This window comes from Marmota marmota, unplaced genomic scaffold, assembly GCF_001458135.2.
Source record: "Marmota marmota marmota unplaced genomic scaffold, marMar, whole genome shotgun sequence".
Taxonomy (NCBI): Eukaryota; Metazoa; Chordata; class Mammalia; order Rodentia; family Sciuridae; genus Marmota; species Marmota marmota.
Window position 1 is genome coordinate 18,264,870 of NW_026000082.1, and position 19,311 is coordinate 18,284,180.

Genomic DNA, 19,311 nt, shown 5'->3' on the forward strand with positions numbered 1-19,311 from the left:
AATCAAATACAAGAGGCTTACAGGACACCAAATGTACAAAATCACAACAGATCCACACCAACGAACATTATAATAAAAATGTCTAACATACAGAATATGGAGAGAATTTTAAAAGCCACAAGAGAAAGAAATCAGATTACATATAGGGGGAAACCAATTAGGATATCTGCAGATTTTTCAACCCAGACCCTGAAAGCTAGAAGATCCTGGAACAAAATATACCAAGCTATGCAAGAAAATGGATGCCAACCAAGAATCTTATATCCAGCAAAATTGAGCTTTAGTTTTGATGATGAAATAAAAACCTTCCATGATAAACAAAAGTTAAAAGAATTTACAACTAGAAAGCCTGCACTACAGAACATCTTGGCAAAATATTTCATGAGGAGGAAATGAAAAACAACAATGAAAATCAGTGAAGGGAGGTATTACAATAAAGGAGAAACCAATCAAAAGAGAAACCAAGTCAAGTTAAATACCAAAAATAAACAAAAATGACTGGGAATATAATCATGTCTTAATAATAACCTTGAATGTTAATGGCCTAAACTCACCAATCAAAAGACATAGACTGGCAGATTGGATTTTTAAAAAAGACCCAATAATATTCTGCCTTCAAGAGACTCATCTCATAGGAAAAGACATCCACAGACTGAAGGTGGGAAAAATCAGACCACTCACATGGACTCCAGAAACAAGCAGAGATTTCCATCCTCATATCAAATAAAGTAGATTTCAAGCCAAAGTTAATCAAAGGGGATAAAGAAGGACATTTCATACTGCTCAAGGGAACCATACACCAGCAGGACTTAACAATTATAAATATATACACTCCCCTAATTGGAGCATCTACATTCATCAAACAAACTCTTCTCAAGTTCAAGAGTCAAATAGACCACAACACAATAATTCTGGGTGACTTTAACACTCTTCATTCACCACTGTATGCATCTTCCAAACAAAAGCTAAACAAAGAAACTATAGAACTCAATAATACAATCAATAATTTAGACTTAACCGACAAACATAGAATATTTCATCCTTCAATGAGCAAATACACTTTCTACTCAACAGCACATGGATCCTTCTCTAAAATAGACCATATATTATGCCACAAAGCAACATTTAGCAAATACAAAGAAATAGAGATAATACCCTACATTCTATAAGATTACAACATAATAAAATTAGAAATCAATGATAAAATAAAAAATTGAAGCTACTCCAATACCTGGAGACTAAATAATATATATTGAATGAAAAATCAGTTGCAAAAGACATCAAAGAAGAGACTAAAAATTCTTAGAGGTAAATGAGAACATTGATACAACATATCAAAATCTCCGGGACACTATGAAAGCAGTTCTAAGAGGAAAGTTCATTGCATGGAGATCATTCCTTAAAAGAAGAAAAAGTCATGTTTATACAAACAGCCATACTAGTGTCTGTTGTATTCTGTATAAACGTGGCTGTATAACCAAAGTGATACTGCAATCTGTACATATGGAAAAATAAGAATTCATTCTTCATTTGAATCAAATGTATGATATGTCAAGATCATTGTAATGTTTTGAGCAACTAATAAAAAAATTAAAAAAAGAAACCCCCCAAAGAAGAAAAAGTCAACAAATAAATGACCTAACATTACATCTCAAAGCCCTAGAAAAAGAAAAACAAATCAACACCAAAAGCAGTAGAAGACAGAAAATAATTAAAATCAGAGCTGAAATCAATGACATTGAAACAAAAGAAACAATTCAAAAAATTGACAAAACAAAAAGTTGCTTCTTTGAAGAAAATAAATAAAACTGATAAACCCTTAGCCATGCTAATGAAGAGAGGGAGAGAGAAAGCTCAAATTACTAACATCTGTGATGAAAAAGGAAATATCATGCTGGACACTACAGAAATACAGAAGATAATTAGAAATTATTTTGAAAATGTTTACTCCAATAAAACAGAGAATATTGAAGGCACTGACAAATTTCTTGAGTCATATTATTTGCCCAAACTCAATCAGGATGATACACAATTTAAACAGATCAATTTCAAGCAATGAAATAGAAGATGCCATCAGAAGCCTACCAACAAAGAAAAGCCCAGGACAAGATGGATACACAACTGAGTTCTATAAGACCTCCGAAGAAGAATCAATATCAATACTCCTGAAATTATTTCATGAGATAGAAAAAGAAGGAACACTTCCAAACTCACTCTATGAGGCCAATGTCACCCTGATTCCAAAATCAGGCAAAGACACATCAAAGAAAGAAAACTTCAGATCAATATCTCTAATGAACATAGATGCAAAAATTCTCAATAAAATTCTGGCAAATCAAATACAAAAACATATCAAAAAGATAGTGTACCATGATCAAGTGGGGTTCATCCCAGGGATGCAAGGTTGGTTCAACATATGAAAATCAATAAATGTAATTCATCACATCAATAAGCTTAAAGATAAGAGCCATATGATCATGTCAATACATGCAGAAAAAAGCATTTGACAAAATACAGCACCTCTTAATGTTTGAAACAATAGAAAAACTAGAGATAATGGAAACATATTTCAACATCATAAAAGCTATCTGTGCTAAGCCCCAGGTCAATATCATTCTAAATGGAGAAAAATTAAAAGCATTCCTTCTAAAAAAAACAGGAACAAGACAGGGATGTCCTGTTTCACCACTTTTATTTAACATAATTCTTGAAACACTAGCCAGAGCAATTAGACAAATGAAAGAAATTAAAGAGATATGAATAGAAAAAGAACTCAAATTAGCACTATTTCCCTACAATATGATTCAATACTTAGAAGACTCCCCAAAATTCCACCAGAACACTTCTAGAACTAATAAATGAATTTGGCAAAGTAGCAGGATATAAAAACAACACTCATAAATCAAAGGCATTTCTGTACATCAGTGACAAATCTTCAGAAAGAGAAACTAGGAAAACTATCCCATTTACAATAGCCTCAAAAAATTGAAAATATTTGGGAATCAACTTAATGAAAGAGGTGAAAGACCTCTGCAATGAAAACTACAGAATACTCAAGAAAGAAATTAAAGAAGATCTTAGAAGATGGAAAGATCTCCCTTGTTCTTGGATAGGCAGAATTAATATTGTCAAAATGACTATACTACCAAAGCACTATACAGGTTCAATGAAGTCCCAATCAAAATCCCAATGATATTCCTCATAGAAATAGAAAAAACAGTCATGAAATTCATCTGGAAAAATAAGAGACCCAGAATAGCTAAAGCAATCCTTAGCAAGAAGAGTGAAGCAGGTAACATCACTATACCAGACTTTAAACTATACTACTGAGCAATAGTAACAAAGACAGCATGGTATTGGCACCAAAATAGACTGGTAGACCAATGGTACAGAGTAGAGGACACAGAGACTAACCCACGTAATTACAATTATCTTATATTAGACAAAGGTGCCAAAAACATATATTGGAGAAAGGATAGTCTCTTCTACAAACAGTGCTGGGAAAACTGGACATCCATATGCAACAAAATGAAATTAAGCCCCTATCTCTCACCATGCGCAAAACTCAACTCAAGTTGGATCAAGGACCTAGGAATTAAATGAGAGACCCTGTGCCTAATAAAAGAAAAAGTAGGCCCAAATCTTCACCATATTGGATTAGGCCCTGACATTCTTAATAAGACTATAGAGCAAGAATTAAAATCAATAATCAATAGATGGGGTGGATTCAAACTAAAATACTTTCTCTCAGCCAAAGAGGTGAATAGAGAGCCTACAGAATGGGAACAAATTTTTACCATACAAATATCAGATAGAGAACTAATCTCTAGAATATAGAAAGAACTCAAAAATCTTAACACCAAAAATCAAATAACACAATCAATAAATGGGCCAATGAACTGAACAGACAGTTCTCAGAAGAGGATATCCAATCAATCAAAAAAAAAGTTTAGGAAGTGAGGGGAAAGGGAAAAATAATACAAGGGGGACAAATGAATGTCAGTAGAGGGGGCAGAGAGAGAAGAGGGGAGGGGAGGGGAGGAGAGGGGGGATAGTAGAGGATAGGAAAGGCAGCAGAACACAATAGACACTAGTATGGCAATATGTAAATCAATGGATGTGTAACTGATGTGATTCTGCAATCTGTATAGGGGGTAAAAATGGGAGCTCATAACCCACTTGAATCAAAGTGTGAAATATGATATACCAAGAACTATGTAATGTTTTGAACAGCCAACAATAAAAAATTTAAAAAAAAATTCAAAAAAAAAGTTTAACATCTTTAGCAATTAGAGAAATACAAATCCAAACTACTCTAAGATTTTATCTCACTCCAGTCACAATGGCAGCTACTGAGAATACAAACAACAATAAGTGTTGGAGAGGATGTGGGGAGAAAGGCACACTCATACATTGCTGTTGGGACTGTAAATTGGTGCAACCAATCTGGAAAGCAGTATGGAGATTTCTTGGAAAATTTGGAATGGAATTACCTTTTGACCCAGCTATCCCAGTCCTCGTTCTATACCCAAAGGACTTAAAGATAGCATACTGTAGTAACACATCCACATAATATTTACCGCAGCACAATTCACAATAGCTAAGTTGTGGAACCAATCTAGATGCCCTTCAGTAAATGGATGGATAAATAAACTGTGGTATATATACACAATGGAATACTATTCAGCATTAAAAGAGAATAAAATCATGGCATTTGCAGGTAAATGGATGAAGTTGGAGAATATGATGCTAAGTGAAGTAAGCCAATCCCCAAAAACCAAAGGCTGAATGTTTTCTCTGATATTGGGATGCTGATCCATAATGGGGATGTGGGGAAATAATGGGCGGAATGGAAGAACTTTAGATCGGTCAAAAGAGAGAGAGAGAAAGGGAGGAGGTAGTGGGCTAGGACAGACAGTGGAATGAGATGGACATCATTACCCCAAGTACATGTATGAAGACATGAGTGGTGGGACTCTACTTTGTGTACAACCAGAGACATGAAAAATTGTGCTCTATGTGTGTACTATGAATTGAAATGCATTCTGCTGTCATGTATAACAAATTAGAATAAATAAGTAAATAAAATTTAGAAAAAAGACAGTGAGGCTCAGAGAGGATAAGCTCCTGGCTACAAATGAGTAGATATGAAAAGACCCAGGGGACATTTTGGAAGCAGGTGGAGCAGGGATTTTGGGATTCCAACAAAGAAAGGTTCTAACATCATCTTGGACTCTCAGTGCCTCATTTCCCTTGACCACATCATTTACCTCTGTCTAATCAGTTTCTCATCACTGAAATCATGGTACTGGTATAAGCGGTCACACCCACTGAACATTTGGTAATCTGGATTAAGATTTCCTTGAAGTTGGAGCTTTTGTTTGTTTTTCTTGAAGGTTCGCCCCATCACTTAGCCTCCTGCTTGGCACATAATAGGTACTCACTAAATGTTTGTGAACAATATAGAGAAGGTGAAGTGTGTGTGTGTGCGCATGTGTGTATGCGTGCGGGTATGTGCACGCAGTACCACTGTCAGCTGCTAAAGCTTTGCTCTCACTGACTCCCAAGGTGGATCAAGAAGGTTAATCAACTCTGGACTTTGAGGTTGAACTTGGTCCTTACCCTTCTTATCCCACAGATAGGTAGGACAATCACCCCAAATCATTAGCAGTGGGGGTCAGAAGTCAGTGACACTGGGGTACAGTGAGTGACCCAGAAGTTGCTGCTCCATGAGCATCTCTGCATTGAGCCCTTCCAAATTCATGAACATCATCTCTGGGCTCCTTGCTTGGCCTGCTTCTGCTGCTGTTCAAAGCAGCCCATCACTAATTGCATAGGTGGGGCTGCTCAAAGCCCGCCAGCACTTCCTATTTGGCCCCACCCACTGGCTCTTTGAGCATAACTGGCTCTTTGAGCATAGGAAGGTGGGTAAGGGGAGTAGAAGGCTTGGGGCTCTTAAAGCCTGGGCAGCAAGTCCACAGGACAGACTTTGGCATGAGGAGCACATAACCTCCAAGGAGTATCCACCTTACCTCTCAGGTGAGGCTTTTCCATCATGCTGTTACTCAGCTCTGTCATACACTCCTTCCTCAAGAAGACCTGACTTCACCTATGAAGGGCTGGGATTGGTTCTTTCCAGGCTGAGCACCTCTAGTTCTCTCAGCTGTTCTCAAAGAACCAGGCTTTCTGATGTTTCCTGCCCCAGTCTCTCAACGATGTCCTCTGTGCCTAGTCCTGTGCTTCCCTGGGTGCGCAGATATCAGTGTGATGGAATTCCCTTCCCTGTGGGATATGTTGTATGTGGTGACAATGGACATGAATTGTAGGAGGTGTCAGAACACAGGAAAAGAGCTTGTTCTGCCAGGGTGGGTGGGTGATGTTGAGGCAGGAGAAAGGGTTAAAATGAAGAGGGAGGAAACTTGAACTCCTTCAAAATCCCAGCAGAGCTGAGAAACTATTGACACAAGATAGGCCACATCAAGGTCAGGCTGACTCCTGCATAAGCAGGAAAAAAATGGTAGTGAGACATCTGCCATCCAGTTCCTGGAGCCCCATCAAAAAAGAGGGCCATGATAACCTGATTGAACCAAGAACATGTGAAGAACTTGTGGTTGCTGAGCACCTTACCCAGAATTTGGTAGGGGCTAGCTCCCTTAACTCTGTAGATTCATATAAACTCCTAGACAATGGCCACTCAGAATATCCCTCTCTTAGGGCCCCTCTGCTTTTGGGAGATCTGCTTTCTTTCTTAATATTACTCTAATAAATCCTATTACTTTGCCCTTGTGTCTGTGGATTTCATTCTTTGAATTTGGGAGACAAAGAACCCAACCCCAGGCTCTGTGATAAAAATGTCGAGTAGACTTCCACCATGCGACCAGCATACTGGTTTCATTAAAGAGGTTTTTGGCATAAAAGTTAACTAGTGATATCAAAATAAACACACAGACTCAGTTACCTTTTTCTATGACCAGGTCCAAGACGGCTCTCTCTCACACCTCGAACCACCCGGTAGGGCAGCAGGGATTACTCAGGGCTAGCAGGAGAGAGAGAGAGAGCACGCCAGGGAGTAGCCTTTTATTGGGGAACAAGAAATTCAGGGGAGAATTCCATCCAATGAAGGTTGAGGGGGGCAGCACTCCAAGGTCAGGGTCAGTGATTGGCCCCAGGGTCAGTGGTCAAGTCACACCCCCACACGGACAAGCTCTCGCACCAGGAGAGGGTCGGGAAACCTCCGACACAGTTTACCCAGAGCGCCTCACACCCAAACCGAGAGTTGCCCAGTCACGTGTGAGAATGGCTCCCCACATATTCCCCCTTTCTTTTCTTAAAAATGAGGCGGCGGTTCACTCTTTGGAGTTTCTGTATTCTTGTTCCGAAGACTCGCCATCCTATAATTACAACACAAAAGAGAATTAACAGCAAAGAGAATAATCCAATAATGTACCGGGCTGAGTGTTTAAGAATATTTCCAGGGTTGAATCCATTCAACTCCTTCAATATTTGGTTAGCCAAAGAAGAAGGATCTGAAAAATCAGCTTTATTATTTTGAATGTCTTGGATATGGTGATGAAGTTCCAAAATATCCAAGCTATTATTACTATTTTGCCAAATACCTAACAAATGGTTTTTAACCTTCTCCCAATCCCAGAGAGAAGCGTTGTACTTGGCAGCTGTAACACACGCATATTTATAATTTGCATGGCATTGAAGCCTTTCTTTAAATTTTAAGGCTGAAAGTTCATTACCTATGTCTATAACAGTCGCCTCTAAGGCGTTTAATTTAGTCTCAATCCTTTCGTCAATATTTACTTGATTACGTAGAGCCTTGGAAGTATTTTGAGCTCAATTATTAAGAAATTTTGCATGCTGAATATTTTGAGACAATGTCAGAGACACAGAGACAGTGGAGGCAATAAAAGAGACTAGCGCCAAAACACCAACAATTATAACTCCAATAGCACGTTTAGGTCTTGCTAGCTGGGCATGAATTTGCTGCAAGACTTGTAAACCAGTATCAGCATACCATGGCTCTGAAATATTAGCAGGTAATAAAACAAAAGAGGGCTGATGAAATATCAGCACTCCTTTTCCTCCATTATACCTAGTAATACAATTGGTTAGGTTACATTTGTTACAAGTAACAATATATCTGTCATCTATCCATTTAACTTTTACATTTCCAATAATTAAAACATAAGGAGACTGGACACAGGCTCGTAAGCCATAGCAAGATCCCTCCTTACAGTTCTTGCCAACAAATTTTGGTAAAGGCTTGTCTGTAAAATGTAAGAATTCTGAGGCAGCAATTAAGCGCCAAATATTCTTTTGAATACCACCTTCAGTATAAGTCAAAATATTACTAACATATCCTGCAGGTGTCATAGCAGAATTTTTTCATAATTGTCTCTTATCAACTTTTGGAGACCAGTCTAAAATATACCCACTATCTTTAGACACCTTATGTTGTACAGGAAAAGTATTTACACAATCCATCCATCTAGGAAGGGTGCCAATCTCAATTGTAGAACTATTTGGACAGTGGGGTATCCGTGGAGGTTTTGCAGAAATGACTGGCTTATTATGGGAAAGTCCCATCTTAATTACTGATCTAGTATAAGGTTTTAAGTCTCCATAAATAGAATTATTTGTCAGTCTAGGTCTATCAGTCGCTGTCTTTTCCTCGAATGATACTTTCAGACAGCCAGCATGTTTATCGTGGGACCAACACAAAGGTAATTGGGCACTGTAGCCAGAATAATTAAATCTAGTCACATGATTGGGAGTAATATGAGTATCTGTAAATCCTCCCATCATGAATGAGTCATTAGTAAATCCTGGAATAGATTCTCCAGTCCACACAGCTGGGTGTACCAGGGGTTGATCTGGGAAATATATCCAGTAAGTGTCTATCTGATTCCCCTTTACCTGTCAGCTCAGCAGGGCAATTACTGTTGCTACCATCATCACTGGGGTCCTGTACTTTCCTAGGAGTCGAAGTATTCGGGAAGCCTGTGTTGTTAGCTTCTTCACAACTTCACATGAAATCAGCTTTTCAGCTGGGTCAATCTGGTCTTTCTTCATCTTTTTTCCGATGTCTCTTCCTTTTGGATAGGGGCTCCTCCGGGTCGATCTTCAGTCGCTTGAATCTGGGTTCTATCTCTTCCATGTCTGATTGCGCGTTCAGGCACCCAAATAGGACAAAAAGCACTTTCTGGAAAGATACAAGCATGATCTCTGCCCCACATAAGCACTGGGTCTGGGCCTTTCCATTGACTGGTCTGTAAATCTTTCCACAAAACTCTGCCTAAAGGGCCTGTTATTGAGGGAGACATTTGCCTCTCAGCAGCAGTGTGACCTTCTGTGTCACAATTTAAAAAATTTAAAACGAACAAAGCATGATTGAGGCTATCTTGGGGAGTCATAACCCTATCCCCCCTTTTAATTTTTGTAATTGAAGCTTAATAGATAAATGAGCTCATTCCACAATGGCTTGACCTTGGGAGTTATAAGGAATTCCTGTTTTATGATTAATTTGAAACTCTTGGCAAAATTGTTGAAAAGAAGAGCTTACGTAAGTTGGAGCATTATCTGTTTTAATCTGCATAGGGCACCCTAACACAGAAAAGGCTGCTAGGCAATGAGAAATTACATGTTGAGTATTTTCCTTAGTACGTGCTGTGGCAAAAATAAACCTGGAATAAGTGTCTACTACGACATGTACATAACATTGTTTACCAAATTGAGGAATATGAGTTACGTCCATTTGTCATATTTGATTTGGTTTTAATCCACGGGGATTTACCCCTGATGGCAGAGATGGAGTGTGAATAACATGCTTAGGGCATTGGCTTGCAATTTGATGAGCTTGTTCTCTGGTAATATTAAATTTTTTTACATAAGCTAGAAGCATTTTGATGATGTAAGGAATGGGAAGCTAGTGCACAGTCATATGAAGATATCTGTTGACAAAAAGTTACTAATTTATCAATTCTGTCATTACCTGAAACTAAGGGTCCTGGAAGATTAGAATGAGCTCGTATGTGTCCTATGAAACATGGGTATTTTCGCATTAGCACTGCCTTTTGTAAATTATGAAATAATTCAAATAACTCTTGTGATGAAGTATACCCAATAACTGAAGTTTCAATATTTTTAGTAACTCTGACTGTATATAAGCTGTCAGAATAAATATTAATATCTCATTTGAAAAGTAATTTAAGGCACAAATCAGAGCTTGAAGCTCTGCTCTTTGGGCAGAAGTATAAGAAGTTTGCATTACCTCTGTGTGAACACGACTATAAAAACCTGCTTTACCTGAGCTTGAACCATCAGTGAACACCAATAAAGCTTCATCTATAGGATGTGCACGTACAATCTTTGGAAAAATAAGTGACGTTAATGATGCAAATTGTATAATCTTATCACAAGGGTAATGGCTATCTATCTGTCTAGGAAAATCAGCAAAAGCTATCTGCCATAAGCTAGAAGTTTGAAAAAGCCAATTAGTCTGTTGAACATAAAATGGAATAATTATGATATCAGGCTCAGATCCAATTAATTGTAAAATCCTAGTTCTGCCCTTAATTACTAATTGAGTTATGGAATCATGAAAAGGAATTAATGTTTTTTGAGGGGAGTGGGATAAATAAATCCACTCAATAACTCCTAATCTTTGTCATATGGCTCCTGTTGGGATATGCTCAGTTGGAAATATTAATAAATACACTATTTCTTTAGGTTCAACTCTAGTAAGCTGTGCATTTTTAATGTCATGTTCAACTCTTTTTAATGCTGTTTTAGCTTCTAAGGTTAGCTGACGTGGAGAGGTTGGAGAAGGATTTCCTTGTAATATCTGAAATAAAGGACTTAACTCAGAAGTAGTTAGTTTTAAGGATGGCCTCAGCCAATTAATATCTCTTAAAAGCCTTGAAAATCATTAGGGGTTTGTACGGAAACTGTTTGTTCTGCTCTGGTAAAATTAAAGATGGCGGCTCCCATGGTCGGTGTGATGACGTCACATTGCACGACCATCACCTACTTCCTCATTCTCGGCCCGGGGGAGGGCCGACCGGAAGTTTGTGTACCGGCCAGGTGGAAATGATGACAAGAAGGCGGGCTCATCCGCGCCATCTTGATCCACCACGTGGGATTGAGTCCTGCAATATGTATTATCACCAGTAGATGGAGCCCTGAACTTAAAATTGCACATGCGACATTCGCGTGCAAAATGGTTATTTTTTTCCGCAAACATAGCATCTCCCACGGGGCTTTCATACTAATTCTTGCGGCTTTAATGTTTCCTTCAGTGCCGCAGCTAGGGCTACTGTCTGTAAATGAGTCTATCTCAGAACATAAGCGGATAAACTCAGAAACTGTCCCTTTTTTACGGTGCGGCCTAAGAACATCCTGACAATATTTATTTGCATTTTCAAATGCCAATTGCTTAACAATAAACTCGCACGCCCCCGGGTCCCCGATCGACCTGTTTGCAGTCTGGTACAATCGGGCTACGAAATCTGAGTACGGTTCACTCGCACCTTGCCTGATTTTGGTAAGAACTAAATTGGATTGGTCTTTAGAGATAATCTGCTTCCAGGCACGTTTCGCACAATCAGTTATTTGATCCATATATTACAAATTTATAATTTAACTGTCTTTCTAAATCAACAAATTCACCTGTTCCTAAAAACATTTCTACTGGAGTCTGTAAATTCTGTCTTCTATATCTTTCTGCCTGTTCAGTACAAAAATCAGTCCAATAAGAACGCCAAAGTAAGAAATCTCCTCCACTCAAACAAGATCTAGCTAAGGAAATCCAATCACTAGGCGGGAGGGGCTGCGAGCAAATATTATCTATCAGGCTCTGTACAAAAGGCGTATTCGGACCATATGTCTCGCATGCACTTTTTAGTTCCTTAATGGTTTTAAATGGGATTACAGCATGAACTCTAACTCTCTGATCTTGCTCATTAATCTGTTCAAAAACTGGAAAAAGTTGAAAACCGCTAGTATCTTGAGCCTTCTTAATACCTCGCTGGAACGGGGTAAGAAAAGTCATTGTTAGTTCAGACTACCTGTTAATTTTTGTCCTTTTAGCAGGTAATGGCCGAATTCGAATAGCCTGGGCAGGCGGTGTTAAATGCAGCCTGTTAAAATTTCTCTGTAAGTCCTGAATTTCAACGTCTGATTCTTCTCCCTCGGACTGCGAATCGTGGGTAGACTCTGCGCTGTCGCCATTTTGAAAATGGGCTTCTAAGCCATGTGGTGGAGAAGGACTCTGTGCCTTTGTAAGAATCTCTTCCAGATTTTCTTCTCCAGGAAGATAGTCTACCTGTTCCGGAGGGCTTTCTAGGACTGCGGAGGTTTCTTCTCTATGATGTTCCTCCCTATAATCTCCCTGCGGGCTAGCCTGATCATGCAAGTTTAAAGTCACATTCCTAACTTTCGGTTTAGCCCCTAGAGCCTTTGTTTTTAAACGGCTCAAGGGAAAGGGAATTAACTTAGCCTCAGGTGGATTTTCCATTTGAATAGACCTAATAGCTCTCTGAATGCCTTTTAATAGATCTTCAGGGGGCCACGAACTCTGGCCCATATATTCAAAAAGACAAATTTCCAGAGCCGTCCAAGTTTTCTGAATATTTTCTATGCCTCCAGGTAATTCATTAGAAAGACAAACTTTTTGTAACTTCCTTCCTAGTTTCTCCCAAGTAAGTAAATTTGGGGACTCTTGTTAACAAAACCAAGGGCAAAATTCGCCTACAATCTTTAAGAATTGTAATAACTGAGTTTTCTTTATCTGTTTTCCTTTCTGATTAATTATAGTGCCTAAAATAGTCAGATACATTACCTTATCCGTAGAAGTTGAATTTCCCATTTTAATTAATTTAACGTTTCTTTCCTTCAATATCTCCAGGTACTTTTGTGACCCTAAATTGTCACCAATTCCTTTATCTTTATCTTTATAGCGCGCTCCCACTCAATCTAGCTAATCTAGAATGCCCCCCTCGTGGGCGCCAAATTCCACCATGCGACCAGCGCACTGGTTTCATTAAAGAGGTTCTTGGCATAAAAGTTAACTAGTGAGATCGAAATAAACACACAGACTCAGTTACCTTTTTCTATGACCAGGTCCAAGACGGCTCTCTCTCACACCTCGAACCACCCGGTAGGGCAGCAGGGATTACTCAGGGCTAGCAGGAGAGAGAGAGAGAGCACGCCAGGGAGTAGCCTTTTATTGGGGAACAAGAAATTCAGGGGAGAATTCCATCCAATGAAGGTTGAGGGGGGCAGCACTGCAAGGTCAGGGTCAGTGATTGGCCCCAGGATCAGTGGTCAAGTCACACCCCCACACGGACAGGCTCTCGCACCAGGAGAGGGTCGGGAAAGCTCCGACACAGTTTACCCAGAGCACCTCACATCCAAACCGGGAGTTGCCCAGTCACATGTGAGAATGGCTCCCCACAGTGACCAACTAGCTGGGTTAGCCCAAGGCTGAAGGAATTTACAAAATGGGTGATTTTGAAACAGTAAAGGTCCTGGACACACATGAGGGGAATTGTGGCACAATGTCCTGCAGGTGAGGGGAACTGATGTTGGAGTAGCCTCATAAAAGAGATAGGTTTAGCTCTCTTCCCACATAATGTGCATGGTGAGCTCCTTGAACTCAAGTGCACTGACCCCTTCCTGAACCTCAGTGCCCAGAACAGAGCTGGGCATGATGTGTGGAGTTAGAGGAAGAAGAGGAAAGAGCAGCCTGAGAGCAGCAGAGGGACAGGGTCAACTCCCTGTTCTGCCAGCCCTGACGTGGTCACAGAGCTCAGTAAGGGGCAGCAGGGAGAGAAGCTCTGTAAGGGGTTGTGTGCTGACCACACTTAAGAGGAGGTGGAGGATATGAAGCTCATGCAGAGAGCTGAGGCTCTGACCCCCACAGCTCAGCAGAAACAGCTCCAAGTCCCTCACTTCTGCTGAAAGATCCAGAAATATGTCCCTGTGGTCACTTTACTCTCTAATCTCAAACCTTGAAATAAAAGATGATTTTTAAAGATTTGTCTTTCCACTGATATCAAGTCCAAGAGAACCAGGAGTTGCAATACATTCTGATATGGTACCTAATTTCTGTTCTTAAGACTAAAAGGCTCAGGGGTCACTCTAGTTAAACTGGGCTAACTGGGCTACATGAAATAGCCACACAAGAGACACAAATACCTTTTTCTTTGGGGTTGCTGTGACGGCTCCTCTGACCTTAAGGGTCTGCAGAAAGAGAGAGAGCGAGAGCACGCGCTGACCCCTTTTATTGAGGAGAAGCTATTCAAATGAGGCAAGGGGTCAGGTTTCAGGGGGCTGAGTCTATCTTCATGATGTCCACTGTCAGCAGGTTGACTGACACCTGGGTAGGCCACACCCAAGGGCACAGTAAGAGAAGGGGACACACACAAGGCACTTCCATGGAAGATTCTATCCTAAACAGGGCAAGGGGTTATATTACAAAGGAACAGGTGAGCATAGCTTCACCCATGGGGCTATAGCAAGACACACCCATGCACGAGACACCGACCCTCGCACCCAAGAAGGGTGGGGAAAGCTCTGCCACATTTCTGTGACTGAGAGCCTCAGCACCCAGCCGGGGAGTGTGACTCAGTCACATGTAAGGTTGGCCTCCCACAATATGGGTAGATGGGTTCCCAAGTGCCTGCCCACCGTGGTTCCTGGGGAGCTTCCTGACTACCTGAGGGTGATTCTGGGGAGATCAGGTGAGAGTGAAACCCCATCTCAGCAGTTTTCATCTCTTCCCTTTGGAGAACATGTCCTGGGTCTGTGAAAGTCTTGAAAAAAAGTGGCAATTCATTAATCAATATCTAAAAAAATCTATTTGTCATTCTCCCTGGATACAACCTAGCATATACCAATAATATTTACTGGACATGTAAAACAGCTGAGTGAGCTGGATTTTTTTTTTTTTTTTTGCCTTTTTCCCACTTTTTTAGAAAAACAGTCTGAGGCAATCTATTAGGTACATTGTCCTGTAACTGAAAAACAAACTTCATATCCATGTGGACTTTGGTTTGAAACCTCTAAGGATGTGGGGAAAAGGGTACAGGATGTGGGGAAAAGGGTACTCTTATACATTGCTGGTGGGACTGGTGCAGCCAATTTGGAAAGCAGTATGGAGATTCCTGGGAAAGCTGGGAATGGAACCACCATGTGACCCAGCTATTGCCCTTCTCGAACTATTCCCTGAAGACCTTAAAAGAGCATACTACAGGGATACTGCCACATCTTTGTTCATAGCAGCACAATTCACAATAGNTGACAAAATCATGGAATTTGCAGGGAAATGGATGGCATTAGAGCAGATTATGCTAAGTGAAGCTAGTCAATCCCTAAAAAACAAATGCTAAATATCTTCTTTGATATAATGAGGGCAACTAAGAACAGAGCAGGGAGGAAGAGCAGGAGGAAAAGATTAACATTAAACAGAGACATGAGGTGGGAGGGAAAGGGAGAGAAAAGGGAAATTGCATGGAAATGGAAGGAGAACCTCATTGTTATACAAAATTACATATAAGAGGTTGTGAGGGGAATGGGAAAAAAAACAAGGAGAGAAATGAATTACAGTAGATGGGGTAGAGAGAGAAGATGGGAGGGGAGGGGAGGGGGGATAGTAGAGGATAGGAAAGGTAGCAGAATACAACAGTCACTAATATGGCATTATGTAAAAATGTGGATGTGTAACCGATGTGATTCTGCAATCTGTATTTGGGGTAAAAATGGGAGTTCATAACCCACTTGAATCTAATGTATGAAATATGATATGTCAAGAGCTTTGTAATGTTTTGAACAACCAATAAAAAAAAGAAAAAAAAAGAAACCTCTAATTTTTCCCTGTTTACTTAATGAAATAACTAAGCCATCATTATATATATATATATATATATATATATAAAACCCACAAGGATCTGTGACAAAAGTGAGATTTTGACCCACGCCTTAAGTCAAGCTCTAATTTCTGACCAGATCCACCCTGTCCCAGCCGCAGATCCCTGATCCCTAACATGGATGAAAGCCTGGCTGCTATGTCATTCTTTAAAGGCCTGCAGGTCACAGGAGCTGTAAGACAGAAGTTTTAGTGAATCTTCACCCAGAACCCATAATGCCTCCCAGTTAGACCTTCCCATTTCTAGTATGTTCTGCCTCCCTTCTTGGACTTAATTGGCCTTTCCCATGTGAGGAATGCCTTTTATGGTAATGAGAGGATCTATAAACTGACCTCCAATGGCCTATGAGCACACAGCTTTTGTCCCCTCCTTCTGTTTTCTCTCCTTTAACAGACTCAGCTAAAATGAGCTGGCCACGACCCCTCAGGCAGAGCCGGCCCCCCTGTGTGTGCAGGGGCTGGGTATACTCATTTGGCATAATTCCCTAGTTGACTGTCTGTGAGTCCAGATTATAGGGTGTCAGGTGCTATATAGGCGATTACTTGTGCCATTGTATCGGGGGTGTTGAATAAGATCCATCCCAGCACATTCAACAGCAGCTCCATGAATTGTGCTCCTGAGTGGAGGTCTCACATGCATCAGATGGTGTTGGATTCCCACCCTGCCCACATCCCTACCCCCACCAGCATCTTGAGCTCTACAGGGCACTCAGATTATGACAGTGGCTACATGCACCTATTGGCGGTTTGCTGTCTGCTCTGCTTGGTAACTGCTGTCCTGGGACAGAGCAAGTGATCAGGCAGAGGCTCAGCTGCAGGACAAGGGAGAGCTGGAGGAAGAGATGGTTGGATTTCCAGGACATCCTCCTGCTCACCAAAGTGAGTGTGTAGGAAAGAAGCCTGAGGCTTTGCCCAGGAGCAATGGGAGGGACAAACCCTGCCTTCTCAGCCATGGCCTCCCCAGATGGAGAATTGGAGCAGCCTGTCTGATGAGGACCTGCGTGCCGAGGTGGACACCTTCATGTTTGAGGGCCATGACACCACAGTCAGTGCTATCTCCTGGATCTTCTATGCTCTGGCTGCACACCCTGAGCATCAGAAGAAGTGCAGGGAGGAGGTCCAGAGCCTCCTGGGGGATGGAGCCTCCATCACCTGGTGAGTGAGAGCTCAAGAGGTGGGAGAGCCCTGCCTCTGGTAGGGACAAGCTGCTGATCTGCCCAGGCTCTCAGAATGGCCTTCACCTCAGTGACTACCTGGACCAGATACCCTACGCCATCACGTGCATCAAAGAGGCCATGAGGATCCATCCATCAGTACCAGCTGTGAGCACAGAACTCAACAAAACCTGTCACCTTCCCTGGTGGGTGTTCCTTACCCCAAAATATGCGCTTCCCAGACTCACTCACCTAGACTCTCCCAAGGGACCAAGGAGGATTAGAATGTGCTTTACCAGTTCTGAAACTTGCTGGGTCTCCCTTTATTGATATGGCAAAGGAGTCTTACTTTGAAATTAGGATGCAACTTATGAAATACTGAGCTTTACTTCAGCAAAAGCTCAGTAAATGAATGTTTACCTATGTATCTGTCCCTAAAACTTTATCCTAAAATTTCATTCCCTAAGATGTGGAGGATAGAGAGAGAAACAAGCAAAGGCAGAAAGAGAAGTGGGCTTTTCTTATGGTGTCAAGTGAAATGAGGGAGATCAAGAAATCCTGTGTCATGAGTCAGATGTAGTACAGTCTCTGAAGAGCCCTAAGGTTGATGGAATAAAGCAACTGATGACCAGAGATGACACCCCAGCTGTGGGAGGAAGCCACCAGTTGAAACATTCACCATTGCGTATGTTGTCAGTCCTGCCACATTCTAGCTATGGAAACTTACACAGAATAATTAATTTTGTGAGACTCAAGGATCTCATTTGAAAAGTGAGAATAAATAATGTCTTCCTTGGAGGGTGCTTCTGAGTATTGGGTAAGTTAATGTACATCCTCCAAAAGCTCTTGGAAGGCATTTAATGAATGTGCATTGTCTTTTTAATTAGTAAAGACCATAAGGCTCTGATAATTGCTTCCTTTTCATTCCTGAGTTGGTAGTTTTCTGTTCCTTTTCCATTCCAAGGTATTTTGCCAAACCCAGCTTGTCTCCCTCTAACAGGACCACCTTGATCAAAATGATGATGATTTATGGTCCCAGGCTCTTTCTGTGTGCAGGTCTCCTGCTGGCTGAGAGGCTAAGGCCTCTCTGGCAAAATCAGTCTCTCACTGTCTCCTATCTGCTTCACAAGTATCACAGTCACACTCTTCACTTACACCCTTCACCACAACCCAAAGGTATGGCCAAAGCCAGAGATAAGAGGACCCTGGGAAGAAGGTAGGAGAGGAATTCTCTGGGATGAACACGTCCTCCTCCTCCCACCTCTGGGCATTCTGTGCCCTCATGGGTTGAAACCAGGGACTTGACCCCTACCTGTCCTGGCCTTGGTTCTCTCCCTGCAGATGTTTAACCCTTCCCCTTTTGTATATCTGGTTCTGCTAGACCCAGCCCCTCTTTCCCATCTTCTCAGGAGGATTAAGGTGAGGTGTCCTCCATGTGGTCATGCAGGATGAGATGGAGAACCAGGGAGTCTATGGTCACATCCCTCTATAATTCCTTATGTTTCTTTGTGACATCTTCAGGTATGCCACTATTGTTGGTGTTTGCTGGAAGCAGGCATCATGTGGGGGTCTCTGAGTACCAAAGTAGCATTCCAGGGCATATCATGGAGAGTTTGTTCCACCCACCCTTTCCAATGGTCATCCAAAATCAATGTCAGTGAACATTTCAAATTTCAGGATATTTTGGTGTTTTCCTCACTGCTGGAGTATGGAATTTCAGAATGAGTTTTTACCATGTAAACTAACCTTCCTGTGTTTCTTTTTATCAATTTACAGATGTCATAAAGGATGGATTTCTCTCTTTTCCCACTTTGTCAATGGAGCCCACCACCTTTTCTGTTTAATTCCCTAGTTGGCCACTACAATTTATCATTGAAATATTTCCATATATTTAGAAGAATCATACAGGCCTTTCTGGTCCTATTACTGAAGCCATGCATGTGAGAGTTTTCAGCCCATTGTAGAAGGCTGAACACCAGTGAATGTTGTCTCACAGTTTTAGCTTCTGGCTCAAAAAATATTTCACTGCATGTTACTCATTACATATATCTACTTTCCCAGTCAGCAAAATTCTGCATGTGGAGAAGGATCTCTACACCATAGTGTCATGGCCCACCTAGTCAAACACTGGCAAGAATGAGGATGCTAAACACAGAGCACATGTCATGTGTACTCCCAAATACACCTGAAATAGCTGTTGAGCTGGATAGGACCAGTTCA

At 41.1% G+C, this 19,311-nt stretch overlaps 1 pseudogene; it reads left to right on the forward strand.

Annotated features, from left to right (window-relative positions):
* The first annotated feature begins 16,880 nt into the window (after nt 1-16,880).
* LOC125610374 lies at nt 16,881-18,752 on the forward strand (annotated as a pseudogene).
* Nucleotides 18,753-19,311: the final 559 nt, after the last annotated feature.